Genomic DNA, 12,493 nt, shown 5'->3' with positions numbered 1-12,493 from the left:
GAAGCCTGAAGGGGATCCCCGCAGGGAAGTGATTGGCCTTATTGCTGAAATTGCACCGCACTTGATACAGAAAGTAGAAGATATTGTTGACACAGTGCACCGAATCGGTAGGAAGGAAGCAGGGAAACCAAGGCAGATGATCATGCAGTTCACAATGTGGAAATACAGGGATGAAATTTGGAAATTGACAAATAATTCGCCAGTCTGCCTGAACCATGGATTCAGATTCATGGAAGATCTTGCGAAGGACGATCGAAACGCCCGTGCTGCGCTGTGGCCTTTGATGGAGCAAGTGCGTAAAGAAGGGAAAAAGGCTTACTACCGGGAGCTGTTTGGTTACATTGAAGGAAGACACATTGACTCAGCATAATCTTTTACTTGAACCGATTACGGGTAGGATGGTGTGAGATATGATTATTTGGAGACATACTGGGTTGTGAGGTATATTCTGGTTTTGTTGATACCCAACCCTGAGAACCTCTCATTTCTTTTCATACCAGTGCTTTTTCTTTTTCTAATTTTACACTTTATTCTTTTATGTTTCCAGTTAAGTTACCATTTTCATTAACGTCATTAAATGTTTGGGGCATTCAAAACAAGGTCAAAAGAAAGGCAATGTTCTTATTCTGTAAAGGTAATGGCTCTCACTGTACTTTTCTACAAGAAACACACTCTAATGTAACTGACGCTGTTTTTGGTCCAATCAATGGGCCATGCCATGGATCTTCTCACTCTGCAGGAACTGCAATTTTATTTAATAACTGTCCAGGAAAAAGAATTTCTTCTAGAACTGATCTTATTGGACATTGGATAGCGGTGGTTTTAGATATTGAAAATATTTTTTTCTTTCTGATTAATATATACGGTCACAATAATGCTAAACAGAATCAACATCTGCTTTCTGAGGTTTCTTCCTTAATCTCTGATTTAAAGAGATTATATCCAATAGATAATATTGTTGTAGGTGGGGACTTTAATGTTGTACTAGATGAGACACATGATAGACATCCACCCAAAAGCGATACCTCCCAACCAAACTCCTTAATTACCCATTTTTGCAATAATCTCAAACTGATAGATGTGTGGAGATATCTTAATCCTGATCTCAGACAGTTTTCTTGGTTAAGACCCAATGCTTCCAGTAAATCAAGAATTGATTACTGGCTTATTTCAGATAATTTATTGTTGTTTGTAAAATATTGCCCTATCTCGCAGCACCTGACAGATCACTGTGCCATTTCTTTATTAGTTAAACCGAATTATAACACTTCAAGAAATAAGGGATATTGGAAATTTTATTCTGATTTACTTAATAATGAGGAATTATGTGATAGAATAAAAGATTTAATTTGGAAAATTAAGAATATTAATGACTTCAATTCTCATAAAGCCAGATGGAAGTATCTTAAATTTAAAATTAGTGATTTTTCTATTAATTATAGCAAAACACTCGCTAAAGTAAGGAGACAGCACGAACATAACATTATCTATGAGATTAACAAATACTGTAGTAAAAGTGTATTAAGTAATATTGAAAAAAGCTAAATGTATTTGCTACAATTAGAATTGGATGATCTTTACATTAAGAAAGCCAAAGGTGCATATATATGTTCAAAAGCTAAATGGATAGAAGAAGGTGAAAAAAGTACTTCTTACTTTTGTAGATTAGAAAAAAGATGACAGTCTAACAATGATATTCTTTCATTAATGGTGAATGATACTGAAAGCACAGATCCTAAATTAATAAGCAAGGAAATCCATCACTTCTACAGTGACTTGTATTCTTCTAACTTCTCCCCAATAGATTGTAATAATCTTTTTGAAAAAATAATACATTTAATTCCCTGCATTGACAACGAATTGAGAGATCGCTGTGATGGTGAGTTACAGATTGAAGAACTTGATTTAGCGGTTCAAAAACATAAGATAACAAATCTTCTGGTCCTGACGGTCTCACAGCAATTTTTTTTTATTTTATTTTTTTTATTCTGGAGTGATGTTAAATTGTTGTTATTTAATGCATTTGTAGAGTCTATGGAAGAGGGGTCCTTAGGCCCCACTATGAGTCAGGGCCTGATTACCTTAATCCCTAAACCAGATAAAGACCTAAGATATGTAGATAATCTTCACCTAGTTACATTGCTCAACAATGATTATACAATTTTCACACATATTTTTGTAAATAGATTAAAAGATGGCATTAATAATTTAATTAATGAGTCACAATCAGGATTCCTTAAAGGGAGATCTATTCATAATAATATAAGATTGGTTATGGATTTAGTGGAGTACAATCACTTGATAGAGGATGATGGATTTATTCTATTCTTAGACTTTAAAAAGGCCTTTGACATGTTAGAACACATTTTTCTTTTTAAAACTTTAGAACTTTTTGGTTTTGGTGAATGATTTGTTAGTGTTATAAGAATGATTTATAAAGACATGAACAGTTCAGGATCTCTCCCTTTCAATACATCACAAAGATTTCCAATTGGTCGTGGAATAAGGCAGGGTTGCCCATTATCCCCTCTTTTATTTATTTTGGCTGCGGATATGTTGTCCATTTTGGTTAGTCATGATTTAACGGTAAAGAAATTAAATGTATTTGGAAAAACTTTAACAATCAGTCAGTTAGCAGATGACACCACATTATTTTTACAAAATAAAGACCAAATCCCTCTGGCTATCTCACTAGTTTACTCCTTCTCTAAGGCATCAGGCCTTCAGTTGAATTTGAACAAGTGCAAGCTTATGGCCCTGCACCACAATGAAGTAACTTCTCTGTATAACATCCCAGTTAAAGATACAGTGAAATACTTGGGTATTTTAGTCAGCAGAGATTTGAAGATTAGTATGAAAGAACATTTTGAAAATAAGTTACAAAAAGCCAATAGAATCTTAAATTGCTGGTTGCAGAGAGATATTTAAATTTTTGGGAGAATTTTGCTGACCAAAGTTGTCATCCAAAACAATTCTTCACTGTTATTAATGCAAGACCTTCTGGTATAAAAATGACAATGAGATGTACCCTTTCTTATTCAAAAGTTACTGCAGTTCTTCCCTCTTTATATGTTGGTGATATTGAATTTAAGAATAAACACTGCAGTAACAAATACATAAGACAGGTTATAATCAAAACTTGCCATCCTTCTCAAATTTTAAGAAATAAATTAGTTAATATATTTGATAAAAATATGGTAAAATATTTTAGAACAGCCTATTTAAGATTTCCTCTGCCCCCCAAAGTGAAAGAAACACACTTCAAAATATTAAATGAAATATATCATTCTAATACATTTCTAAATCTAAAATTTAATCTTGAAAATGTGCCTTGTCATTTCTGTAATTGCTCTTATGAAGATACAGAACATATATTTTTTTCATGCAATTTCTCTAGTGCCTTTTGGAGATCATTACAGGATTGGATGATAGAAAAAGATGTGGTTGCTGATGGTTTCACTTTCACCTTGCAAAATATAATGTATGGGATGACCAAAGACTGCCATGTTTTGTTTTATTTGATTAATAACATTATAATATTGGCAAAATATTTTATACATAAATGTAGATTCTTTAAATCCCCTCCTCTGTTTATTATATTCAAAAATTAATTAAAACACTTTTCAGAAGCCCTGAAACAAAACTGTTTGATCTCCTTGTAATATATAATTTACTGTAGAAATTATGCCCCCTTGGATTTAATTTGGTTTTGATGTGTAGAGCCTTCCATGTCAGTTTCTTGTTTGAAAATTTACTATTTATGCCATTTTGTTGTAATCATATTTTGTATTCAATAAAAAAAAAAATGTCACCAATGTCAACAAACTGTCCCCTTATTGGTCAGAATGTTTGTGCACTGTTCTGGTATTTAGCACATCCATTGATATACCGGTTAAAATGATATACCTGTAAAGATTTGTCAACCGTCACAAATTTTTGAGTATTGTTTATTTCACGCTTATGCAAAACATCACCGCATGGTACAGAATGCACATCCCAGTCAGAGGTTGTGCTGCAAATAAACATTATCCGACACACGGATGATTTGATTTGATTTGTAAAAATTGTTATTTTTATCCATCATTAGTTGTTTTTGCATTATTTCTGCATTGAAAAGTGCCTGTTCTCACAGTCACAGAGCTCGCCCTGCCCCTTTCTCGTGCGCCACACACACACACACACACACACACACACACAAATAAACAGCAGAGTGAAGCTACGTAAATAAAAAATGGGACCCATTTTATATTAGGTGGCCTCAACTACCTTAAGGTACTTAACCATTTGATACAATGTACTTATTATATACATACATGTTGTTGCATTGTAATTACATTTAAAGTACTTGCATTTAATTACATTTGTAGTTACACTGTTAACTTTACCCCTAACCCTAACACAACCTTTACCCCAAAACCTAACTCTAACCCCTAATCCTAAACCTAACCCACCATTGCTCCTAAACCTACCCGTACCTCAATCTCAGTAGCAGCAAATGTGGGAATTTTGCAGAACAACATGTAGTTACACAGTAAATACATAGTCTTTTATGTATTTAATGTTAGTACATAGTAGTTAAGGCCACCTAATATAAAGTGTGACCAAAAATGTTGGTGACGCCATCCTACCTGTGTTCCGAAAGAGAGAAGCGATCATACTAAAATTACCTCAGGAATTATAAAACAGCTCTTATATTAAACATGCAATGATGTCTAATATAGTCGCCAAAAGGCTATATCCACATTTTGATTAAGAATTACAATGACAAGCTGATCCATCAGGTATGCTCATGGTTTTTATAGGGATTTTGTTTGGTTGGGTCGGATTGCATTCTCACCACAAGCCAACCGCTCCAGAGTTTGCTTGCAATCGGTCTGAGACCACCTCATCTTGGTGATCTCGGACCGATTGTTTTGGTGTGAATCCAAGTGCGATTGCTGTGTTTGTATATGCCTAAATGAACTGAAGCAAGGGAGAAAACACACCAGGTTCTGAAACAAATGCTCCAAACGAGCCAGGTAGGGTGAAAAAAACGCCCTTAGACTGTTTTCATCTCATTTGAGTGTATATCACTTTAAACATATTTTTTTGAATCACTGAGTGGACCTTTAATATGACACTTTGATTGTACATGCACACTTAAATTTTTGCATAGAGATTGCAAGAAGTACTGGTCTAGTTTTACAATCATTATTTTAATAAATCAAGGTGATATTGTGCTTGACATATCTGCTGCCAGGTCGAGGCCAAGAAGGCAGAGCTCAGTGAACGCAGACGGGAGGCAGAGTCAGAGAGAGCGGCAGCCAGGGTGGAGCTAGCTCGCCTACAGCAGGATCTGTTAGACATGACAGCGAAGAAGTGTGCTCTGGAGGCCTCAAACATTCACCTCCAAGAAGCCCGAGTAACCGAAGATGCAGAGTACAAATTCCTGCAGAGGGAGAAAAACTCAGCCCTGGAGCAGCATGCCCAGGTCAGCCCCTTTCCACCTCAATAAATGACTGGGCATGTGCCCTATTACCCGCATGATTCACAGCTCTCAGCCGTGCCCTGATGGCTCTTGTTGTCACATTAAAATACCCAGGAAAGATATTGGACCCATCTGCTGTGGTACTTAACATCTTCCTCCAGGCGTTCAGAATATGAATCTAGGCCCAAACGTGTGTTTTATGAGTGTCAAAGGAACAGAATGGGGGAAGCAAAGGGGATCTTAAGTACAAGTGGAGGAGAGGAAGATGGGAGAGATAGATATTACAGAAGGGTAATATCACAGTGAGAGAGAATGAGTGAGAAAAGCAGTAAATTATAGGCTTTATCTGTCTGCTCGTATCTCTGCTACAGACAGTGTGAATGTTTGTGCTCTTTCTCTAGACATAAAGTCATGTTTTAACGTGGTTTCACTACTTTAAAAATGTAGGCTTTAAACTGACATAAATGACTGGATCCTAATACCATTCAATTTTCTTGTCAATATACTGCAAATTATTATTTTGCTACTGTAGAGAGACTAACTAACCCCCCAACACAAGTTCCCTGTGAATTTCTCTCTGACAGCAAATTATATTAGTATGGCGATCAGCTTGTCCTCATGTTGCGCTGAGGTCAGACAGTACCCACCACACATCTTCAGAAATTAGTCACTATGTCTGATTTTGAGGCGATTCATTGCAAAACCCTGGAAGAAATAGTACAGCATCTTAAAACTTCAACCTGCTGTCTTGACACACTCCCCACATCATTTTACAAAAATGTGTTTAACTGTCGGGAAAAAGATCTGTTAGAAATAGTTAATACCTCATTACTTTCAGGCATGTTTCCGAAGTCCCTGAAAACTGCAGTTGTTAAGCCTCTTCTAAAAAGAGCAATCTGAATAACTCTATATTAAACAACTGCAGACCAATCTCAAATCTTCCTTTCATAGGCAAGAACATTGGAAAGCTTGTTTTCAGTCAGCTGAACAAATTCTTAAACTCGAATAACTACTTGGACTATTTCCAGTCTGGTTTTTGTACACATCATAGCACAGAGATTGCGCTCATAAAGATACTTAATGATATTCGGCTAAATACTGATTCAGGAAAAATATCAGTGCTTGTATTACTAGATCTCAGTGCTGCCTTTGACACTGTTGACCACAACATTCTCCTAGACAGATTGGAAAACTGGGGCTCTCTGGGACCATCCTTGGCTGGTTCAGGTCATATCTAAAAGGGAGGGGTTACTATGTGAACATAGGCAACTATGAATCTGACTGGACATCCATGGTGTGTGGAGTCTAACAAGGCTCAATTCTTACACAGCTCCTGTTCAACCTGTAAATGCTCCCACTAGGTCGAATTCTATAAAAGAACCAAATTGCATACCATAGCTGTGCAGACAACACCCAGATTTACCTAGCCCTATCGCCAAATGACTACAGCCCCATAGACTCTCTGTGCCAGTGCACTGATGAAATTAACAGTTGGATAGGCCGAAACTTCCTTCAGTTAAACAACGACAAGATAGAGGTCATTGTATTTGGCAACAAAGGCGAAATTCTCGAGGTGAACACATACCTTGACTCCAAGGGTCTACAGACAAAATATCAAGTATGTTTTTTTTTTTGTTATTTTGGATCAGACCTTTGCTTTAGTAGCCACATCAAAGCAATAACTAAATCAACCTACTATCATCTAAAAAATATAGTGAAAATTATATGTTTTGTATCCAGTCAAGACTTAGACAAACTTGTTCATGCATTCATCACCAGTAGGGTGGACTAATGCAATGGACTCCTTTCCGGCCTCCTCAAAAAGACCATTAGACACATGCAGCTCATTCAGTATGCTACTGCCAGGATTCTCACCCGAACCAAAAAATCTGAGCATATTACTCCAGTTCTCATGTCTTTACACTGGCTGCCATTTACATTTAGAATTGAATTTAAAGTACTGTTACTCGTTTATAAATCACTCAATGGCCTATGACCTAAATACATTGAATTACATATGCTTGTTGAATATAAACCTAACAGACCTCTCATATCATTAGGATCAAGTCAGTTAGAAATTCCAAGGGTTCACTCAAAACAAGGTGAGACAGTGTTTAGCTATTATGACACCCACAGCTGGAACTAGCTTCTAGAAGAAATCAGGTGTGCTCTAACAGTAGCCACATACAAGACCAGACTGAAAACACATCAGTTTAGCTGTGCATTTATTCACTGAGCACTGTGCTGCACTTACTGATTGCACTGCATGATTTTATTTCTTCTTTTTGATTTTTTCTTTTTTTATTCATTTTAATAATTTTTACTTTTTAAAATGTTATTTTATTACTTTTTATTCTTATTTCTATTCTTATTTATCTTGTATTTTCTTTATCATTTTTATGTAAAGCACTTTGAAATGCCATTGTGTATGAAATGTGCTACATAAATAAACTTGCTTTGCCTTGCCTATTTGTACATTATTTGTAATGTCGCACTATTCCTTGTACTCATTTACTCCTTTTTCAGTTGACCTGTTTGGCAATGAAGTGAAGTAAAATTTATTTTTGTTTGCTAGCGAATGGTTAAGTACAGACTCAGAGGGGAAAGTTTTTACATTTCAGGAAAGTATTCAGACACCCTGTTGTTCCTAAGAGGTCAGTTACTGCCATAATCAAAAATTCACCAAATTATTGGATTTCTTTTTGAGTAGATGACTCAATCTTGACATTTGATTTACTATCAGCAAACACTGGAATTTATTTCCATTCTTCCTGCCCTTCACCTCACTACCCCTATAAGCAAGTCTCAGTCTAAGTTATTCCAAACCCCTATGACTTTCTTTCTTATGTGGAACACAAAAGGAAAAATGTTAATGAATATCCTGGTCCATCTATTTAATACAATGGCAGTTGACAGTGACACACTTCAAAGCTTAAAAAAGGACCCAGAAGTATCATGAAAGCATTCATGAATGCTATAAAGGAAGCTTGTTCACATTGGCTTGCATGTTCACGCGAGAACTTGTGTTGTTTAGTGCTAAAAATAAAGCAAGTTCTTGCTTGAAAACTTCTCTAACATTGCTCATGAATGCGCAAAGGACGTCAAGATGTTTTGCTGAAATATTACATAACGGGATAGCTCACCCCAAAATGAACATTCTCTCATAATTACACAACCCTCATGCCTTCTCAGATGTGTATGACTTTCTTCAACAGAACACAAATGAAGATTTTTAGAAGAATATCTCAACTCTGTAGGTCCTTACAAAGTGAATCAGACCTTTGTAGCCCCAAAAATCACATAAAGGCCACATAAAAGTAATCCGTACGACTCTGGTGGTTAAATCTATATCTTCAGAAGCGGTATGATAGATGTGGGTGAGAAACAGATAAAAATGTAAGTCCTTTTTTTTTACTATAATTCTCCACTTTCACTTTTACATCTGAAAGCCACATTTAGTTTAACTTTCAAATCTGAAAGTGAAAGTGGAGATTTAGATTAAAAAGAGGACTTAAATCTGTATCTGTTTCTCATAAACACCTATTATGTCGCTAATGAAGATATGGATTTAACCACTGCAGTCATATGGATTACTTTTATGTTTCCTTTATGTGATGGATCATCATTCACTTGCATTGTAAGGACCTACAGAGATGAAACATTCTTCTAAAAATTTTTGTTTGTGTTCTACTGAAGAATGTCATACACATCTGAGATGGCATGAGGGTGAGTAAATAATAAGAGAATTAAAATTTTTGGGTGAACTATCCCTTTACATTTTTTGTTGTTTTTCACAAACCTATCTTCAGAAGACTTGGAATATGACAAACAAGCAGCATGGGCTACTTTTATGATACTTTTCTGTCACAAAGCAGAGGTTTATGTGAATATTTATATTTGTACTACCATGTAAATGTGTGTTTTGTGTAGGTCTGTAAGCAGAAACAAGCCCTGCAGGAACAGTTGAGCACATATCGCAGGGGAGCGGAGCTGAGTGCTGCCAAACTGCAGAGGACTTGCAAAGAGAGAGACGAACTGGCAAGAGACAAAGCCAATCTCACAGTGCAACTCACCTCAGAGCAATGCAAATCCAAGGCCCTGGCCCAAGACCTGGCTGCTCTGCAGTGAGTCAATGTGTGTTAGTGTTTTAGTGCGACTAGGATTTGGTGTATTAATGTGTTTATATGGGCTGTGTTTTTATTTATGTTGGAGTTTGAGGTTGGCAGGCAAAGTAAACTACCTGTTTTTTAAACTATTTTTTTTTTTTTGAGTTATTATTAATTGGGCCTTTTCAATCATGTAATTCTTCTTGTGAGAGAAAGTCTGTGTTTTGCAGTGTAAATCATGTCCAGAACATCTCATCAGTCTTTAAGGATGTTAAAGCTGGTGTGTAATTGTTTCAATTAAAAAAAAATCAAAAAGTTTGAGTCTACTCGTGAAAATGTTTCTAATTTGCATTTTTCTAATTTATTTGTTTGTTTGTTTTTATTACAAATGATATTATCAGCATAACAGTTTGAGTGAAAACCCAATGATTATGATATAATCATGATCCTGCATATGAATTTTCACAGAGTATCTTGTAAAAGTGCTTTAATGAAAAGCTTGTTCAAAATCGCACCTGCAGAATCCTAAAACTTTATTTCCAGGTTTCATTTATATTTTGAATAGACTTGAAAGATTTTTGAACCCCATGATGTGGGTTTATGTTTTCTCTTTTAATCGTTTAATGTAATTTTGAGTTTGACCATGGTTTAAGGAGGGTGTACCTGTATGCTGGGTTGGAAATCTCAAGGATTAATAGTGGTGTTTTCCTTATTACATCACGTGTTTTTCTGAAAGCAAAAAGAAACAAATAAAACAAGGAATGTAGGCTGTCATCCGCTCAGCCTGACTGAAGCAAAGCGGGTACGTTGACTCGTGCGATTAACCGATAGTGAAGCGCTGCCGGCTGGTGATGTGCAAATGGCTTGCACGTGCTGCACGAGTCTGTTGGGTGTACTGCAGACTCGTCACATTTTTGTTTAGCCTCCTATTCAGCTCTTGAAAACATGCTGCGTGATCACGAGGAAGGAGTACATCAAGATGTAGATTGGAATGCAGGTGCGGAATTTATATAAATAAAACAGTCTACTCCTCTCTTGCCGTTGCTGGTATGCCAGTGATTACCCCTCCGCGTGCCAATGCCATAGGTTGCCGACCCCTGATGTATAATGATTACATGTATTTTCTGGAAAATAAGTTGAATATTTTTTTACCCTCCAAAACGTCCTGCGATTTATATAGTCCAATGCGACTTATAGTCCAACGCAATTTACATAACATAATTGACTTTGGACGTTTGAACACATTGCACACCCACACCAGGGTCAGAAATTTAAGGGGGCACAGGGCAAAAAGCCACTGAAAGTAACAAAACTGCCCCAATGATTTAAAATGTTGTAAGAAATGCCCTCGTAATGCATTCCGCTGTTTTTTTTTTTTTTTTTTTTTTTAACATGGGTTTGCTTATGGAGGGTCTCATGGTCTTAATCATTGATCAGCATAGATCAGCATTAGGTTTGGACTAAACGTCACGTTATGCGGGCAGATTATATTTTGTTAAACCTTGTTTTGTACAGAGCTCTGGCATATGTTCTTCTGTAGTTAATAAAGTTCTGATTCAACTTTATACTGCTTTAATAACGGATACTGGGTTAAAAAATGGACCACACACTCATTGCTCTTTACAGGGTTCCCACTGTCATGGAAAACATGACAATTTCAGGGAATATAAAAAAATTAAAAGTCTATAATTAAAATGCTGTAAAAAAAAAAAAAAAAAAAAAGAAGAAGAAGAAGAAAGAAAGAAACTGGCAGCTGTGGTTGCCAGAATAATTATGTAAAAAATACAGTAAAAATGTAAACAACTTTACAGAGCAAGCTGTATATTTTACAGTGCAGTACCGTTGTTTATATTATTAAATGATAAACTTAATATATTAACCTTCAGAAACTGTAAAAATCTGCTTTTCACTTTATAATGTATTGTTTTATTTAATTTTATTTTTGTTTTTATTTTTGTTTTTTTTCCCCTTTTTCACCCAATTTGGAATGCCCAATTCCCAATGCGCTTTTAAGTCCTCGTGGTGGCGTAGTGACTCGCCTCATTCCAGGTGGCGGAGGATGAATCCCAGTTGCTTCCGCGTCTGAACCCGCGCATCTTATCATACGGCTTGTTGAGCGCGTTGCCACGGTGACATAGCGCGTGTGGAGGCTTCACGCCATCCACCGCGGCATCCACGCTCAACTCACCAATCAGAGCAGAGTAGGCTCTCTGAAAGGAGGAGTTTAGAATGAATCCTTTAGAATGGATCATTGAACAAGTCGTTTTTGACACTGGGAAAAAAGGCAATGCTGCAATTTAAATTATGAGCAAATTGAAGTATTTTTTGACCTTGGATACATGTAAATCTATTGTATGAGACCTTTAAAGCAAAATTAGGCACGTTTAAAAAACATAATAGGTGCTCTTTAACCAATGTCTTTGTTTTATATGGTTATTTTGATGTGGTAGTCTGTAATGCTCTTTGAAATAACTGAAATAATTTGGCAAAGTGATATGGAACCGTTATGCGGTCAAGGCCTGGAACTACTTCATAGCTGTGCGTTTACTGAAAAATAACTGCACACCTTAGAATGTCCATCAACCAATCAGAATCAAGCATTAAACAGACCCGTGGTACAATGAATGAATAAAATACAACAAGTAGATTGTTTCATTCACAAAATAAAAGATGTGTTTACAGCATAGAGTTACATATGTTATAAGAAGATGTAGCTTATTTGTCGTGTTTTTAATAAATCCTTAACAGAATATGAAAAATACTAATGCCTACCGAATGTAACCTGTGTCAGGCTATTGGTGCGACTTTTAACAGATGTGAGATATCTTTGTTTTTTCCTCTCTCAACAACACGATTTTGGCCGTGTGCAATTTATATTCAGGTGCGACTTTATATGGTAAAATACGGTATTTTTGCAATT

At 36.1% G+C, this 12,493-nt stretch overlaps 1 pseudogene; it reads left to right on the top strand.

Annotated features, from left to right (window-relative positions):
• LOC127446495 (rootletin-like) overlaps window positions 1–12,493 on the top strand; it is a 93,530-nt pseudogene that overhangs the window by 49,864 nt on the left and 31,173 nt on the right.

Source organism: Myxocyprinus asiaticus, chromosome 9 (assembly GCF_019703515.2).
Source record: "Myxocyprinus asiaticus isolate MX2 ecotype Aquarium Trade chromosome 9, UBuf_Myxa_2, whole genome shotgun sequence".
Taxonomy (NCBI): Eukaryota; Metazoa; Chordata; class Actinopteri; order Cypriniformes; family Catostomidae; genus Myxocyprinus; species Myxocyprinus asiaticus.
This window is presented reverse-complemented; position numbering and strand designations above follow the sequence as displayed.